General features: G+C 40.2%; 1 protein-coding gene across 5 annotated transcripts in view; it reads right to left on the reverse strand.

Annotated features, from left to right (window-relative positions):
- The window catches only part of TRERF1 (transcriptional regulating factor 1), a 144,590-nt gene extending 127,078 nt beyond the window's left edge, over positions 1–17,512 (reverse strand). For 2 of the 5 annotated variants that reach the window (XM_048843055.2, XM_048843056.2), the window contains exon 1: positions 16,870–17,510. The gene's annotated coding sequence lies outside the window, so the exon portion shown is untranslated. Of the gene's footprint in view, positions 1–16,528; positions 16,681–16,869 lie in introns of those variants that run through there. The other 3 variants (XM_048843057.2, XM_048843051.2, XM_048843052.2) reach the window with 3 other exon arrangements.
- Between the last annotated feature and the right edge of the window lie 1,775 nt (positions 17,513–19,287).

A 19,287-nucleotide genomic window follows, 5' to 3' on the forward strand; every position in this document is an offset into this window, starting at 1 on the left:
GCAGGGTTAGTGGCACCTGACTTCCTAATCTTTAAAGGGATACATATTTCCTTTTTAAAGAATGCAGACCCTTTTCCTCGCACATGGGAACTCACCATTTCTTTTTCTATTCCTTTGGAACTGAATAAGGGGTCTCTTTCTACCACAGACACATCTTGCTCCATGAGCCTTTCAGCTTCACTTGGGTATTTATAAGCACAAGGACACACTGCTGCATGCTTCCTACTACGTCAACCATGTAAAAACATTGTAGAACTGAACAATACATTCTACAGTTATTTGCATGTCTATGTACAAGTTCCTGTAATAACATAACGTCTGTTAAGCAGAGCAGCTAGCTATGATGAAGTACAACAGAAGCTCACAAACATACGTGTGTGTGTGTGTATTCATTCACATGTGCTTATACACCTACAAATACACTCACTTTATGGGAGACAAAAAACTCTGCCTTTTGATATATTCATGCAATTCCACAAGACCCAAATCTGTAACTTTTCAATGTCAATAAGCAGCTCTAAAATGGGCTAATTTAGTTTAATACTTGAGGCAAACAATGGGGATTCTGAACAAGCATTAGCTGAATTCTGGTGTATTATAACAAGCCAAGTTCTAATTTTAAGGATTCATTGTGATATTTTAGAAGCAGTCTCATAACAATTTTTAAAAGGCTGAGTTTAAAATATATTGAGCCTAGTTATAAGGGAATACAGAACGTGCTGAACTGCCATTTTTAATGGTATTTTTGCACCACCTCTTCATGCACTGCTTTATAAATCAAACTCAATTTTTTTTCAAATACAAGAGGCTCAATCTAGTAGAAAGCGCCAAACAGCAACACACACAAAAATCAGAGGTTCATAATTTTTAAAAAGGAACAAAAATGGAAGAAAAGAAAAACTTCTGTAAACGTTTCTATATTTTTGTATAGCAGAAGTCAATTGGCTCCCAAGTCTTCCCAAAATTTTCTTTTTCTATAACAGTTTTCTGAGTTTATTTTGTTTACAACTGTATATTTAGCAGAAATATAAACATATAAAATGAAATTATCAGACACTATACATGTTCTTCAATTACAAAATCATAAATGCAACTTTAATGTTTGTGAATTGGCTAAAGTATGCTCTGAACTGGTACAGTATCTGCCTCAAAATTGATACAAAAAGAAAGGGGAAAAGATTAGTACCAGTTTAATAGCTATGCTTGTGGTATTAAAAAGGAGGTCAAGTCGTTTTAACAATAGATACTTAAGGCCAGTCTATACTACAGAATGTAATATGTCAGTAAATTACATATTACTGTACCTTAAGACTGAAGATTTGCTTGTCAGAATAGGACAAACTATGGCCCCAATCATGCAATTGATTGCGCCCAGATACACCACTGCTGAATGCCACTGGCTCCATGCACGGACAAATTGCATAAAGTCTATGTCATCGTAACCGCGGTCTGGAACTATATTTCAGCCTCAGAGTCAAATTCACCACTGGCATAAGTAGATGCAACTCTAGTGAATTCATATTCTGTCTACATAGGCAAGACCAAATAATGTTACCACACAGTGCCCTGATATGGCAAATTTTGTAATACAGACAGGGGATACTGTGGTCATGTAACCTAATTTTCGGTTACCAACATTTTATCAAAATAAAAACAAACAGAACTGATCACAGTACAAATTATTTTCTTACCTAAAAAAGCACAAGGTGAGAAATATAAAGAATAGTAGCGCTCAGTAGCAAAGTACAGAGTTACAGTTTATATTATATGTGAAGTCATAATAATGATTTTTTCTTTCTCAGTTTACCCCACTTGGTTCATCTTTCCCTTCTGCAATCCAATTTTTTGTTAGGATTCAGGTTATTACATATGTGCCTAGATTAAAATGACTGGTGGAGCACATGACTGTACAATAACTTGTATTATCTGAGTTCTGTTTAGGATCTTCCAACCTCCTCTCTCATTAATTTCAGAGCATCTCCCATTTCCATATATGCTCCAGGTTGTATTAATTTTCAGCCAAAACTGCAAAAAATAGTTTCAGGGCAATTAAGTCCCCACTGGCCCTTAAATTTTTTATCTCTTCACCTCCAAATCACTGGTCCAAATCCAATCCAGGGCAGTAATGACTCAAAGTTTTTACCAACTGAGGACCAATTAGTGGTCTATTGCACTTTGCTAAAAGTCCACAACAGATTTGCAGAAGGAATGGCAACTACTCAGCTGCACCATTACAACTGGGACAAGGAGGGACTGCAGGACAGAACGCATCGGTGGGACTGGCAGTGGAGTAGGGTGCTGCGGTCCCATCCCCCCCGCCAGTTAGTGGGGACCAAAAGTTGCAACTGTGGTGGTACCGGATATTTCTTTGATGGCCTACATACAATGGTTTTAAGTAGTTTCAATACAGTTTCCTGTGGAGTAGTGCACACATCAGAAACCACCACCACATTTTCAGAGGATTTAAATGGACACCGAAACTGAGTTACTGAATCTCACCCCCAGAAGTCACTCCTCCAAGTCAGGACTGAGCAGCTGTGTGAGCAGGTACTGCTGCACCTGTTCCAAGGAGAAACAGGACTTAGGCCTCCAGAACTGCCGATCTGGCACCTTTCACTAACACTAAATTGACAACAGAAATATTTTTATACTTAAAACTGTCTGATTTTTACCCACGGCTGTCTGTCAACATAATGAACTCCTGTGATGGACATAACAATGGGAAATTATCTGGGAGTATTTTTAAGCCCTGCTCCAATAATTTATTCTTGCAGAGGACAAAATTAAACATTACTTCTTTAAACTATCACAGCAAAATTATTGTCTACATTTTTATATTGTGCTCGTCCCCAGAGTATCCGAGCACTTTACAGTTTAAACAAACATGAAGGATAAATCTAACATTCGGCCTACATAGCTTCCTCCTACACACCAATATTCAGCTACTACCCAGGGATATGCGTCTGCACACTCATGCTCTCTCTTATGTGACTATACCTAAATTTCCTCCTACCTTATTTTTCCTATATGGTTGCTGCTGAAAGAAAGCTAGGCTAAGGGAGTGATCTAAACATAGAAACTGCGCAAGAATTAAAATCCTTGATTTTTATGTACTGAGGGCCTGATCTAAAACCCACTTAAATCTATTGATGACTATGGGTTTTAGATCAAGCCCTATTTTCCGATGTGCATTTATCATACAAGATTCAAATGAGTCCACAAGTGTGCGTTTAAGTTGAAGTTAGCAATGTAAGCGTACGTCATCAGATATTTTGATAGTCTCAGTGAAATAAATGCTTTTATTTCAATGTGTAGAAGTAAATATACAATATAGCCCTAGCACATGGTTAATAACACAGCAAGTAGATCTGCACAGGGACTGAGACAAGACGTCATCTGATTTACATACAAAATCCTTAGGGGGAAGAGAGGAGGGATGGGACGGATGGAACTGTTTCTAGTTCCAGGATCTCACACAGATATGTAGACTGTTTGGCGTCTATTTCAATGAGATTGTGCAAGATAAACCAAAACATTAAAATGAACTTCACAACTTGTTTCAACCTCACATTCCTGATCTTCAGAGAACTTAATCATTGCCGTACAACCAGATCAGATTGAGAACTGCGCCAAACCACTAGTGGAGGCAGGTGTAACTTCAACAGAATTACACCCAATTATGCCAACAATGATCTTGGCCCTCAATCTTCAAAGAAATGTTTGAATTACTTCCTCCCCAACGTAATTTGTCATAGTCCACTCTAAACTCAGTTGAAGAGATTTCGTTAACTATAGCTGAAGTTAACAACTGAGTAAGGACAACTTGAGGCAACTGACCAAAATAAAGACAGACATTATGAAGACTGGAAGAGATCTGAGGATCCATGGGTGATTAAACTGTCGAGCTAAAAATTTAAACAAAACTTAGAACTGATCTAAACCAAGTTTAGAATAATTCAAAATATACCACAATTTTTTTTTAAGTGTGAAAGTTACTTTTATCACGCTCAGATAACTCAAAAGCAGACACACAATTTGACCAAAAACTTTCCACTGCATAAAAAGTATTTTTTCAAATGTAAATTCCTCCAAGCAGGGACTTAGCAGTTTACAAACACTTAAAGCAATGTACACCTGTTGTGCAGCAAAGGGTAATTTTCCTAAAGTTTCAACTTGGCAAATGGAAACAGGAGTTTATAAGAGAAACAAATAGAGCTCCTCTATGACTGCAGCATTGCTACCATCACATCAGAATTTGGGGTTTTATACTACCACAGATGGAAGACTTCCCAATAAAAATTAAGCCTACCTACACAGGACAGGCAGAACTATGTTCAGTACTAATAACATGTAAGCACAAGTTTCTAAAAACTTTGTTGCATCATTTATTAACTTTCATACCACAGTTTCACAGGTTAAGATAGAAAGCAACACAGAGAGATAGCTGAAACACTTCTTTCTGCCATTAGCTCAGTAAATTACGTCTCAGAGTATTTTTAACTTGAATATACAGTGGAAATAATATTTACTTAAGTTTCCCAATCTACAAAGTCATCTAACTGTAGTTTAGTACAGATATACATCTGCTACGCATCATAAAGATTTACAGTAAGCAGTGACTTACCAGTACTGCATAGATAGTATGTGTGTCACTGACTCAACCTGAAAGCTTGTTTCATTCACATGAAAATTGAGGCTTGCTTGCTTTCTTATTTTTTTTAATCTGATCCACTAGGCCAAATCTTCCTCCTCCTAAAAATCAGTAACAAAAACTCCCACTGACTTCAACAGAGCAGATTCAAGAGCTTAATACTACTGTACAGGGCTGGCCTAAAGTTTATTAGATTCCCTACAAAAAGCAGAACAGGTGCCATCATGCCCACCACTAGACTGAAAAAATATTTTTGTCCTGCTTCCTTTGAAGGGCTTCTGTATACGAGGGGGATCCCAGCAGATAGTATCTGCCGTTGCTTACAGCTGGCCCTTCTATTGAATTAACTGTACTGATTGTCAGCATTCAGCTAGGAGTTTCAAGAGCTAAACTGCACAATACATATGTGAAGTGTGTACATTTCTAAAAAGTATGAACTTGGTTTACTGCTAACAGAAATAACACGACCCACATGCACTATATGCTGTTAGAGCTGGTACATACAGCTTTACATTTGATGGAACCTTGAATAAATTGCATTGTTCTTTTGTTCTTTTATTTTCATGACTTAAAAGGATTAGTTTTAAAGATTCCCTGGAAGAATCTAGAAGTTAAGTGCTACATGTGAAAACAACATTTATGGTAAGCACAGTGTGGGGTTTAAACTTGACAGTTTATCTTTAGGTAAATTATAGAATATAATTACAAAGTAGGCAGTAACACTGCTGCAGCTAAAAGAAACAGCTATAATTACTCATGTAACAGAAGCACTAACCTATGGACCCAATACTGTAAATCCTTACTCATGCGAAGTCCATGGAACTATTCATAGGAGGAAAGACTACTTCAGCATGTTTTGGATTGGGCCCACAGGGCCCAATTTTGTAATCTTTACTTATCTGAAGTCAGAATTTTGGATAAGGTTCTACATGCATACTTCTACAAAGTCTGGATTGCAACTTCCCTAGTTTTGGGCCATCACTTAAAGGGTTATTTGGATTTTCTTCTTTTAAATCAAGTTAAAAAATTGGATCCAAATTTTTGAGAAAGTCCCCAGCTTTAAGGGTTTAACATCTCAACATCAGAACATGGCTCTCTGTTAGTACAGAGATCGAGCGCCCAGTCCGAGAGACTGCAATGCCTTTTTTCAAGCCAGTGGAATCAATGTGCGCATGATTCACCCATATATATTAAATATTCATATTAAAATTTCTTATTGAAACCTGGATTACAAAAAATGCATATTAAAAATAAACCGTTTAGGACCAGATTCTTTTAGCCTTGCTCATGTTCTGTAGTACTTGACTTTACAAGTAGCCAGACTACGTCTGTGGGACTATTTGAGAAGTAAGGTACTATTCACCAACAGTCAGGGCAGCAATTCAACTCTGTCATTTTACAAATTTTTCTCTGGAATTTTCTATTTAGGTGCATTATTTCTTAAATCAATGTTTGCTTTTAAAACAGCTCTTAAACCTCTTGTTTCTACCATAAGCAAGATCAAGTATAAGTAACGCATCTGTGATTTTCAAACATATGAACAAAGAAATCATCCTTTCATTTTCCCAATAGAAATATTCCCATAGTCCTTCCTTTCTATTATAACACCACCACCTTCAGGAATGTTTCCGTTAAAATTCGCTATAATCTGCGTTTTTCAAGAGATCATACTTTCAAAAAAATGGTTCTCCTCCTCCCCTCGTGATCCCCTTTGCTTCCCCTTCCCTGCTGATTTAGAACCAGACCTCCCAGATGTTGTTGGACATGCATGGCTCCAATGGTATGTTACAGTCATCAAATCTGAGTGTCACCCCACACACTGCGAGTTCATATCCAACCCAGGACAGAAATCTGAAATAAAAAAGGAGGCAGCTTGCTCCAATCTACTGCTGTCAAAGGAACCCATCTAACTGGAGGTTTATAAGAACAGATTGGATAAACACCTATCAGGGATGAGGTACATATATATAAGTATACGTATATACTTGGTCCTACCTCAGTGCACGGTGATGGACTAGCTGTTCTCACAAGATCCCTTCCAGCCCTACATTTCTATGTTCTGCCACAGAATCTTATCAAGCTTTCATGATTTGGCAAATGCAGTGCCTACTACCATTGAATCAAGTTTGGGAGGTGTATATAAATCCCTCTCACTCCTGCTGATGCACTACATTTTCTTACAGACTCATCATTGCTCATGTTCAAAGACATCCAACAGTATTGGTTGCCATGTTCCTACAAACTGCCCTACCTTGAAGCAATGGAATGGCAGGTGGTATTCCTTTGCAGAGGAGGCAAAAATGCCAGTATAGGCACCCGAATTCATGTACAGAGTAGTGCTCTCTGCCCTACTCTGATCTGGGTGTTGATGATCACATCAACTTGGTTGCAGAAGCAATTTAGAAACTTCAAACTTGGACCTCAGGTATGTTATATGAAGCACCTTGGTTCATGTTTTTACCATGTCTACAAGACATGTCAATCTCTAAGGTGTTTTTCTGACCTATTTTTTCCAGGACCTGTTTTTGTTGGCTCAATATATATATATATTGAGCAATATAAAATTTACAAACAAAACCCCACACATCCCACTATATACCATACCTGAGGAAAAACCATTTAAGAAAACAAAGATTATAGACACTTTTGAACTATCACAATTAGTGTGTTTCCATCAGTTATCTTTAATCTCTGATTGGAAATGAGCAGCAACAAAAAAAGTAATAATTCTGGAAGTATGTACTGAAATTGCAGATACTAAAACAGAGAAGAACACACACACAAGCAGCTACCTACGTGGGAGACATTCAGCTGAGTTTGAACAGTACTGCATGCTGAACAGACAACTAAAATATCAGCCCTTGTTGAGACCTGCACCATTGAATATGTGTTAACACTTACTGCTGCTTTTGTGATGGTATACTGAAGTACAGTGGTGTTCCTTTGAAACGTGGAGTATCTGTACTTCAAAGGTGAAAACACACAGTTTGGTACTAAACTATTTTTTACCTGACACACCAAGTGTGTGAAGCAACAACAAAACTGCTGATGCTGTGTTAAACATAATGAAAACTGGCTATTAGATGACCTAGAGGACAGCCCTTCGTACAGCTAGATAATAGCCCCAGGTTTGGTAGTGATTCTGGGAGTCTTGTTTTTGATCCTGAAACTTTTTTTTTAAAGTTCTACTGTGGTCTAGGAGCCATCACAAAGGTGAGACTTTCAGCCCTCAGAGAAGGAAAACAATATGAAATGCTCTCTCATGTGTTACAAATGGCAAGTTCTGCCTCCATCTCAAGGAAGACTGCCTGTCTGCAAGGTAAGTACAGCTCCTAAAAACTGGGATGTGACAAAACAAGAGAAAAGGCAAACTAAAATGATATGACTGGCAAGAGATTTAAGGATCTCATAATACAGCCAGAGTAATGGCCTTGTGGACATGAAGGCTCCATCAGCCTACACGGGAGGTAAAGAAAAACCCATATTTGGCTGGGACCCTCTAAGTTTTATAGTTTGGGGGCAGAAGTAAAACTGTGTTACCTTATATTAAAAATAGGTCAGGTTTAATTTCTTATTCAATAAATAAATATAATTACTAATGAGACAAATCTCATCTTTGTCTGAAAGTGAACAACTACAAAATGCAGGTTTAATCTATTAAAGATTGTGTCTACACCAGAAAAACTAAGAATTGTAATTTTCCACCAGTGGAGCCCCAACGATGGTACAAATGGGTGGGACTTGATGGCAGTAAAAATGTCCTACTGCTGTCCTCACTACATTTTCCACCATTGCTACCACTGGTGATGCTGCAACAATTTTGAGTTATGAGTCCCAGATTTGCCAATGAAGATGCAGCGTCATTTACAATTTGTGTAGCCTTTCTTCATATACTGCTAACTAGTCTGAGGAGAGTGAATAATCTGTGACCAAACTGAATATTAATAGATTGTAACTTTTATGCCTTAAAACAGTTGTCTTCACTTCTACATTTTCAGAATTGAATACAGTATCTCCCAATTTTGATTTTTTATTTTTCACTTACAGTACAATAACCAAGCATTTGAAGTCACTTACATGAGATATATTATGACATTGAATACTACACATTGTCTCATATGCAAACTGATGACCATTTTAATTCTGTATGAATAGCAGAAGGTTACTCAAATACAAGTGAAGCTTTTCAAATAAATATATTTCACAATTTCTATGGGTACAGTACGTAGTTAAAAACATGACCCTGCAAAAAAAGTAAGTATGTACTTAATTATACACACATGAATATTCCCACTGCAGGATCATTGTGTTAGATGTTTACCTTATTCACCTATCCAACATTACACATCTGGGGAGAAAGCCATTACTCTGTTCAGAAAGAGCAGAACTTCTGCTTAAGCCTAGTATACGCTTAAAAGTTTCTGTATTGGCAGATCTTTACCTGCAAAAGCTTCCTAGTGTAGATGCAGCTTATACCAGCAAGAAAGCCCTTTTGCCAGTTCAGCTTATCCCAGTTTGGAGAGTGAAATAAACCATACAGGAAAAAGCAGTTTTATGCTGGTGTAACTGCATCTACAGGAGGTCTGTACAGAAAGGACACCCAAAACACAAAAAAACAAACATAGTTCCCTAACTGACACTGCTATACCAGCAAAAGATTCTATTGTACCTCTGGCCTTAGATAGATTTCCGCATCCACATTTTAACACAGCAACCCAGAGATTGTTTATATAAAAAGAAAATGCTAACTTTCTCTCTCTCTCTCTCACACACACACACACACAGGGAGAGTGGGGAAAATGCCAACTCCCCCCATCAATTAGAAGAGGGGGAGAAATGAAGGGATGCAGCACGTTTTCTTTTTTTCAGTCAGAAAAGTGTTATGCAACTTTTTTTCCCCGTAGATATAAAATTTAAGAAGAAAATCCTGGATGTGTTTAAATGTAACAAACATTTAAAGTATCTCTAAAGTTATCTCATTGTTTTATAGGGCAGGAACGCAAAGTCATTTTCACATGACTATCATGGAAACCTCTACAGTATTCTTTTGCCTTACAGAGAAATTAATATGGTGTAAGCTCCGTACCCCAAAACATACAGAGTCCTTAAAAAGTGGGATGTCTAATCAGGAGCCATGTAAATACAGAGTCCTCTAAGGATATTAGATTATTCTTTCTACACTTAGTCACCACCACTCGCAGAGACCCAGCTGCCAATATGACCATCCCTCGCTGCTTAGGGTAAGTTGCTAAGACTTGTACTTGCCTACCAAAGTAATATTTTCCCAACACCATATTTCGACAGTTTTATCATAGGATTTCTTTGGGGGGCCCCCTGCATCAGTCACAACTTTCCCTCTACCTATTAGCATGCATAAGGTATCAAAAAAAATCCAGATATCAAACAACAGCAATGCTGCTTCAATATAGAGACAATGGAGTCAAAGTATTGCAATTTTTTTTCCATGCAGCACTTCAAGGACACATCACAACTCAGCCTCTTTCAGAAATCTTAGAGCAAGCAGCTGACAAGAGGGGAAAAGATGGACTGTTTTCTATTTAGACTAAAGTGAGACACTAGAAAACGTGAGATATGGCCTTGAATGGCTGTTTTAACAAATGTCTCTTATTTTGGGGAAGGGAAAAGTTAATATTTGTTTGTGCCCATATGGCTCAAAAAATGATCTACCCACAGGGATACTATGCCAGTGAAGAGTACTGAAGAACTCAATGCTCCAGATAAAAATCTGACAAATTTTCCAACAGTGACATGGGACAAAAAATACCTTTTCATACAAGTCTGCATAATAGCAGTATCTTGGGTCTTTCTGTAACACAGAACTAGACAACTATGCAAACTTAGGTGGGCTGTTTGCATGATCTGTATCACACTTCATTACAAAGTAAGCTAAAACCACAAAACTAATTTCACTTTGAACCTCAAAATGCACTTATAAAAATTACAGTACTCATTCAGAATGCTGCAGTATCTCTACTGTAAGATGGAGTGTTTTGGACTACTGTTGTATAATACGGCAGGATGCAGTACTGACAACCCCATGTATTCAAAAATCATGGGTCAGGCCCCAAAATACTATGAGACTGGCTTAAAAATCACAAGTTTTAAAAAAAATAATTGTGAGCTCTCTTCATTTGCCTTCTTGGTTTTGAGACTTTAGGACAGTCTCAGGTCACATTTTTCAACTTGTCTCTGCAACCAGGAGGGCTACATTTTTTTATTTTTTTTTTAAATAATGAAAGCCGAGATGATCATATACTTACAACACTGCAGGAGCTCAGAATTTAAGAAAATCACCAAATACCATGAGACTCACAACAAACTCATAAGAGTTGGCAAAACAGGTATACATATTTGGGCTTGTAAATATTAGATTTTTTAATTGGATAATGTAGATAAATACTGATATCATACAAACACAAACTGAGGAAAAATATTTCCATTGATAATCATCAAAATTTACGCAAATTATGCAAAGTAAGAAAAATGGTGCTTGAGAATTTATTACACTTGATTTAAGGCCATTTACTTTGTATATTCTGACATGATATTGCCAATTTGTGTTTTAACAGTTATAAAGCTTTAACTTTTTTAATCTCAACATTGAATGGCATTAAATAATTATTCTCTGATGTCCCCATTGTCTGAACCCCCCATAACTGTGAAAATTTAAATACATAATAGAAAAAAGTGCTTAAAAATAAACATTAATTTTATCCACCAAAATTATATAAAAATAATCATTCTGCCCATCCTATTTTAAGAGCAGAATATAATACAGTACTTTGGGGGGACAAATTCTGCCCTAGCCTGAAGGGTCGCTGCAGTTCCTGGACACAGCTAAACCTTGACCCCTCTCTTCAGGCAGGATACAGCAAGCCCACATAGAGTATCCACACCCACTGGTGCATGAAGCTCTGTCCTACTGGGACTCCTGGAATGAGGTGTCTAATTGGGGCAGTGTAAATAAAGAGTACTCAATTGGAAATAAAGAGTCCACTATTATTCTTTCTACCCACTACCACTTTCTATGACCCAGTGTCAATATGACCATCTCTCACTCCTTCAGATCAAGTTGCTGGTCATTAATATTATCCTTGTACTTGCCTTAGGAGAGTTTGTGGATCCAGGCCTATGCAGATTCTTTGACCAATTGGATCCCCCATTCCAGTCTCTTGCCAGGGCCAAACTCAACAACTTCCTAGATCTAGACCCTCTATGAATGGGCAAGCTGTTCCCCTCACCTGCCGAAGAGCCAGGGGCAAACATGCTCCCCAACAACGTAGAATGGGACTGTGGAATATTGTACGTAAGTGCTACACACTCCCATGTGCCAGTCAAAAGCAACCACATTGGTTATTTTCTCCCAAAAAAGAGATTAAGAAAAAGTAAGGGTTTTTTAAAAAAAATATCCTTTGAGTCACGCTCAGCCATACCCTCTGAAGGACGAGCAGCCCTTCTTAAAATATATTTGAATGTGCTATTTTCTGTTTCTCTTAGAAGGCAGGATTTCCCCCATTACCCTGAAATTGATTAAAAGAATATTAATATGTGTCTCAAAGCTAAACATGATTTAAGAACAGGTTTTATAGTACTGTATGTGGCTAAATACCTGGAATTTGCTTTCTTGGATATTTAGTTTAAACTGAAGACCCCATCTGGCAAACACTCTAGCATCTGTGTAACTTTAGTGGGACTATTCACGTAATTAAAGTCAATGGTACTACTCACATGAATAAATTTATTCAAGTGGTTAAACGTTTGTAAGATGGAAGTCACGAAGAGAATTAGTATGTGTGCATAGATTGTATTTTGTAACTGTATCTAACAGTGTCAAACGATATTTTAGAGTTTTAAAAATGTAATTTTGATTAAGCTTTGTCATTGGTTCAGGAATACCGAACCAGGAATTCTTTTATTTGGGGGGGGGGGGGGGGGGAGGAATGAATACTACTCCTTCATAATTATCACACCTTCATTTTTTTAACATTCATGTTTTCAATGGAGCTAATAACATCTTTTAAAAGACACTGTGTTACTGTATAAATGGCACTGCCATGTCACATAGACATCTTCATATACTGATGCCAGTACAGACCTGAGAACAGTGTTTTGCTTAGCTACTGTACTATCAAGAGAGAGAACAAATATTTTTCTCAAACATTTTGCCACAATAACTTATATTTTTAAATTTATCATTCCCTGGCAGATTTAAAACCAAATTTTAAACTATTCACAACAGAGTATGCCTTATACTGAACTATTACAATCCCCTATTTTAAAACTATTTTGGGTTGAAACTCAGAACTAAATCATTCCATTAAAATACAAGCAGAAAGCGGGAGAAATCTGACTGGATATTGACAAAACCAGACCAGTACATGAGGAAGGGCAGAGAACACGAGCTCAAGCAAAATCATTCCCCACTTCTGGATCTGACAAAGGACCTCCATGGAAACTGCATGGGTTCAGGGCTCCCAACCTTTAAGGAGTATGGCTAGGTGAAAAAAGACGGTAGAGCTTATATTGAGCTGCTGTCCCTAGCCTAAATGCAGCTAATCAAACAGCAAATATTTTGCAAAAATAGGGAGTTTATCATCAAGTTTTAGAAAAATGTTGATGCCCTCTCATTAATAAAAATGTCTCAATACTGCATTACTCCATGAAGTACACAGGACATAAGAGTACTATCCTTACGTTTTTCTCGTATTCTCCACCTGTTATTGAGGGAGTTACATTAACCGTCTAACAATGATAGTTACTTTCTTGGATTCCTGAAAAGACTAAACTAGCCAGAAAAATTAAACTGATGGAATTTAAGTCAAAAACCTAGGAACTTCCTAGTTAAATGGATGTGCCTTCCACAAAAATGAACCTAAACTGAAACATGTACACATTTTATGTTATTGAACTTGGTCACATGCCTCCAAGTGCATGACAAAGAGCAATATACAGACCTAAAACAATAAATGAATAGGAAATAAAGCCTGAGTCCATCCCCATGCAAAATGAGTCACTTAACGTCAGACAAAGAATTTAGTCATGCTCTGGTTTATTTACTTGAATACCACATCATTTTCAAATGGGTCAAACGGCAGGGCAGGACACCTAGTGAACTATTCAACAGCCTGATCCTGCACTGAAGTCAATGGCAGAATACACATTACAACAATGTGATCAAGACTGGCCCTATCATTTCACTTAAGGGCCCGATTCTGCATTGCATACTCATGTAAAACTCCCACTGCACAGCTCATTTTTAAAAATCATTTTTGTCCTTAAAGCTACATTATTCGTATCTTTTCTTTTATATAGAATCTGTCACTCTGCAGTTTGACTAGGTAGTCAGATGTCTGAACACTGCTCAGTTTCTTGCTGAAGTTTTCTGGCTTCATTTTGTTACATAAACATACACTGCTATTCAAGCATAGCAGAAAGGATTAAAAAAATATATTAGTTAATTACATAACTTGTGTGCAGGTCTTATGTATTGACTTTTAATTCTCTCAAAGTACACATATACATAAAAATTATGAAAATCGTGTTAACCGGCAATTCACAAATGTTAGCCTAAGGGAAGTTTATAATGCAACTTTTTCATGTGATAGAGAAAATCATTTAACTAAATAAAAACAAGCCTATTTGTTATGCTGTACGCTCCCTTTATTTATAGCAAAGCCTTTTAAATTAACATCTTCAAAGTCCCATAACATATATATAGAGTATTTGAACCCAATAGTACATTTGATGTTAAATGTATGCCTTAACAAACCTTATACAAAAATGAACATACCTCAAAAGGAGTGGCCTATAGTAGCATGGCAGGCAAGGCCTTGAAATGTAATAAAATGTCTGAATTTTCTTTGATCTATTGTAATACCAATGAGAGGACATCAGAGAAATAGCTCTGCTCCAGGCCAATTAATGTCCAGTCAAGACCACAAATTAAATTAAATGATACAAAAAATGTTCTGTGCATGAAAACTATGTGTACAAATGGTTCGTCCATACCATATAGATTTTTGTGCCTTAATTAAATACATTTTTACAGGTTTTGAAAAAGGAAAATATTTAGGCTCTGACCCTGCAAAGTTCTCCACATGAGTGGATCCCTGTGCAGGGCTCACTCCATATTCGTGTCTTACAGTAATATTTTAGTTGCCAGAGACATAAACAATCAATCAGTTTATGTCTCTGGCAACTAAAATAATCACATTTTCTCACAAATAGTTTTGTTATTATTCACATTTTGTAATGCTCTGTTATTTTAGTCTGTAAAGATCTACACCTATCTTAAGTAATTTGTTGGCACAGCAAAGATGTATCAATTTATTAGACCTAAAGTACAAAATTTGCAAAGTTTACACCTGAAAAGTCAAGTGTAGGTAACTGATTGACAGACATGAAAAACTAATCTATAAAGCAAGCAGAGGAAGAAGAAAGCATTAACCAGTTGACAAATGGATAACTGATTATTAATTTTACTTGTAAAACATCTGTCTTGTATTTAGACATCTGGTGTACAGTTTTGCTCTTTACTCCATACATTTCAAGAGACCACAAAATCCAGTAGTTGTGTGCTTAAAATCAGTGACAGTGACCAGTTTATTGTACATTCCTTATCTGAGGAAAGCAATAATATATAATTTCCAAAGAATAAAAATATAAAAATATTAATTCCTATGCAACCATGTGATTCAGCTGTAACAGTCTCTTTAGACAATTTCAGATAGAAAACTTAAATGGATCTTGTTAGAAACACAACAGATTCACAAACATGGAAGTAAATTAGCAAATCAATATTTCAAGTATGTGACACACTGAACACTTGCATTTTGTCAGCCACACTATACAGCTAATTCAAAGTACCATTTCTGATCCAGTATTTGAAAGCTATTTACTGGCCATTAAGTAGGAACCAAGCCATTATCTTGCCGTAAGAGATCACAATATAAGTACAATTACAGCAAAATGTTTCAGAACCTGAATCCACATCCCTTTCCAACTTCCCCAAGAACCAACCACCACCAGCCCTAATTACCTTAAATCCTAAACCCTTTTCAGGGGTGCACATCAAGCCCAAACCCCTTTTAAATGCAAAGCCCACAGCATAATGTACCTAATTTCAGGCTTTTGGCCTGAGAAGTAGGGATTTTTCAAACTCTGGGGCCTGGCTCCAAAGTCTCTGGACTTTCAGTATTGCAGCTCTGATGTGACACTGAATAGAATATGGGAGGAACCTCTACAGGCAGGCTGCAAAAAGGCAATTCTAAGAGCCACGTTTTTCAGAATCACAAAGTACTGGAACATATTATTTTCCTGATTTTAAAAGCACACTTTTATCTTAAGCAATATTTTTGTCACTTGCCAAGGAGAAACCATAGGACAGAGATTTAGGGAGTGGCCAAGATGAAAATCTCAGGTTTTTCTATTTCCCACTGTAGGCAGGTATGGCAGCATATTATCAAATGCCAAATCCACGCATACAGTAATTTGCCACACCACAGCATTGACACAAATGCACCATGTGAAAAGATTCATCCCTAAGGAGTCCTGCGGTTTCTCACTTGCAGATTGAGAACTTTATCACATAGGTTCACTTTAATTCCATTCCCTAAGGCCTGCACACCGCCCCCCCCCCCCCCCAAAAAAAAAAAAAAAAGAAAAGCCGCAAGCACAGGACACTGTAATAAACTGCCAGCCCCTTCTCCCTGCTGGGATGTCTTGCAACAGAGAGAAGAGGCTGCAGGGAGGGCCTCGCCTACTCAGCAGTACAGAGCGAGAGTGAGCTGCAAACTTTTTCTTTATTTAGGGGAGCCCCAGCTAATACAAAATTAAACTTGCTAAGCATTTACCTACCTGGTATAAATCTGCAACAAGTGCATGCAGGATCCGGGAACACAGACCTGGCCGGACTGGGCACAATTTTCCCCTTTTTGGGAGGCGTTGATGGAGCAATTTCAATACTAATTTATTACAGAACTGCCTTTGCTCGGTCCTACTTTACTTACAGTACAGATCTCGTCCTGTAAACAAATATCGCTCCGCCAGGAAACATACTCCTCCCTCCCCTTCCCCCATGCAATACACCCTCCCCTAAGCAATTGCACTGGGAGCGAAGGAGTGGTGGCAATATCCACCCACCTCCCCACACACTTTGCAAGCCCACGCTAGGAAAGGCTCCGAGAACCAGGACTTACCTTTTGCATGATCCCCCTTTGCGCGCCCCGCCTAGTGATCGGGGGAGAGGTCGTTGGGGGGGGGGGGTTCTTGTAATCTCTGATGCAAAATCCCAGTGTCAGCAAATCGCTGTCAAATTATTTTCTTGCAAAAGAAAAAAAAAGCAGAAGCAGAAATGGGCGGAGGCTGGAGGAGGCGAGCGGATCCCTCCGCCGAGATGGGTCGGGCCCTGGGGTTGCGAAGCAGGAAGTAACAAGGTGTCAGCAGCAGCAGCGGTCGCCCTGAACCCCCCTCCCAGGCTGCCGCGCAACCCCCCGCCCGCAGCCGCCCGGGGCTTTGGGTGCAGGGACGGGCCAGGCCACGCGCGGGGGTTGCTCCCTTCCCGGGGAGCCGGGCTGGGCTCTGCCCAGCTGCCCCCCTCTCAGCGCTGCAAACTCGGCGCAGGTGCGGGAGCCTCCGGCCAGCGGCGCCCCGGGGCGGCCGCCCCCAGCCCCCGGGAGGCGGGCGGAGAGCTGGCAGCCGGGCTCCCCGGGGACACGGCGGTGCCGGAGGCTGCCGGGCGCGCTGCCTCTCGCCGGGCGCGGGCGCGGCGGGGCTGGACGGGGCTGCAGCTCGCCGGGCTGAACACGCGAGGCGGCTCCATTGGCCCAGGCGCCGCCAAGCGCTCGCGGCCCCGGGGGGCAGGCGCTGCCTTGGCACGGCGCCCCGGGGAGGGGGCGGGCGCGCGCGCGCCCCCCGCGAGGCCGGGCAGGTCTGGCTGAGGCGCGGGCGCGCTCACCCTCTCCGGGGCATGGGGGGGTGACGAGGCTGGAGGGGGGGGGGGCGGCTATGACGCCCTGCGGGCTCTGGGGAGAGTTTCCCCTTCCTCACGCGCCATGACTGCCCAGCGCGGGGGAGGGTCACACACAGGGAGCCGCTCTCCTGGGCCGGCTGGTATTGGCGCAGCGCTCCCCAGACCTGAGCCTCTCTCTGCCTCGTGGCTCCGCCCCCCGCTCGGGGAGAGTGGGCGGCTGCGGGAGGGAACCTCGCTCGCTGCGGGCGGGCTCGGCCGCCGGCGCCGCTCCATTTTGGTGGGCGGGCTCGGCGCACAGGTGGAGGCGTCGTGCCCTCGCTAGGGGCTGCCACGCGCCGGCTTCGCCCTCGGCCCCGGGACGGCGCCTGCGTTTCGGGCTCCTCGTCAGGGCCAGCCGTCGTCTGAGTCACGTCTGAAAATAGCCACCACACCTTTTCCCGGGAAGCGTTCACTCCTGCACCGCACGCAGCGCATTGTCTGGGGCTGGCCGCTGGGGACACGCTTCACACTGCACTTCCCCGTGGCTGTGAAGGATTTTGCAGTGTGCGGGTAGGTTTGCAGCTGCCAGAGCCCCTGCGAACTCGCTCTCTCTAGGCTCCTGAGTGATGGCAGGTGGGTTGCTGTAGGAAAACATCTGGAAAAGGAAGAAACAGCTGACTATGCTGGGTCTAGGTCCTGCTCCTAGGGAAAAGAGTGACCGTGACAAAACTCCCGTTGATTGGGATTGGAACAAAATCAGGTCCCCAGCGTTGGCATTTATGATTTCTGTCTTATAAGGCAAGTGGTTCCCAAACTTTAACAACCTGTGATCCGATGAAGTGAGCTGTAGCCCACGAAAGCTGATGCTAAAATAAATTTGTTAGTCTCTAAGGTGCCATCAGTACTCCTTTTCTTATTATGAAAATGGCAACACTCTTCCAAGATCTTACTTTCGTAGCTTGTATCACTTTGAATAAGGCTGTTATATGACAAGGCTCCGATGTTTCATCAAGGAGTATCAGATGTGAAATAGCATGAAGGTATTTAAGAAGTCAGCTCAAAGAGTTCCTCCTACACAAGCGTTCAGGTCTTGAGCCGTCCAGGCAAACAACGCAGGTTACAACAAAGTTTAAACTTGTTCTTCATAATAATTTAAAAAACAATACTACCTGCCTATTTAATTTAAAAACACCAAAAAATATCCACCTCCCTTTCCATTTCTTATAAGGAATCTTGAAGTTTGAATCTCCTCACTGTGATAGATATGCTTGCTTTGATCTGCTTAGCCTTTGGAAGTCTAGGGGCTCCGGGCTGCTGGCCCTGTGCTGCCCGGGGTCCCGAGGGAGCACTCTGGCAGCCATTGGGGAATTTTTTTCCGAGAATCCCCTGTAACATTTCGCAACCCCCCAGGGGTTCACGAATCCCAGTTTGGGAACCACTGTTATAAGGAAAAAGAAAAGGAGTACTTGTGGCACCTTAGAGACTAACCAATTTATTTGAGCATGAGCTTTCGAAAGCTCATGCTCAAATAAATTGGTTAGTCTCTAAGGTGCCACAAGTACTCCTTTTCTTTTTGCGAATACAGACTAACACGGCTGTTACTCTGAAAACTGTTATAAGGGTTACTTCTTAGCCTCACCTCACACCATTAGATAGATTTGCTGGT

Source organism: Caretta caretta, chromosome 3 (genome assembly GCF_965140235.1).
Source record: "Caretta caretta isolate rCarCar2 chromosome 3, rCarCar1.hap1, whole genome shotgun sequence".
Lineage (NCBI taxonomy): Eukaryota > Metazoa > Chordata > Testudines > Cheloniidae > Caretta > Caretta caretta.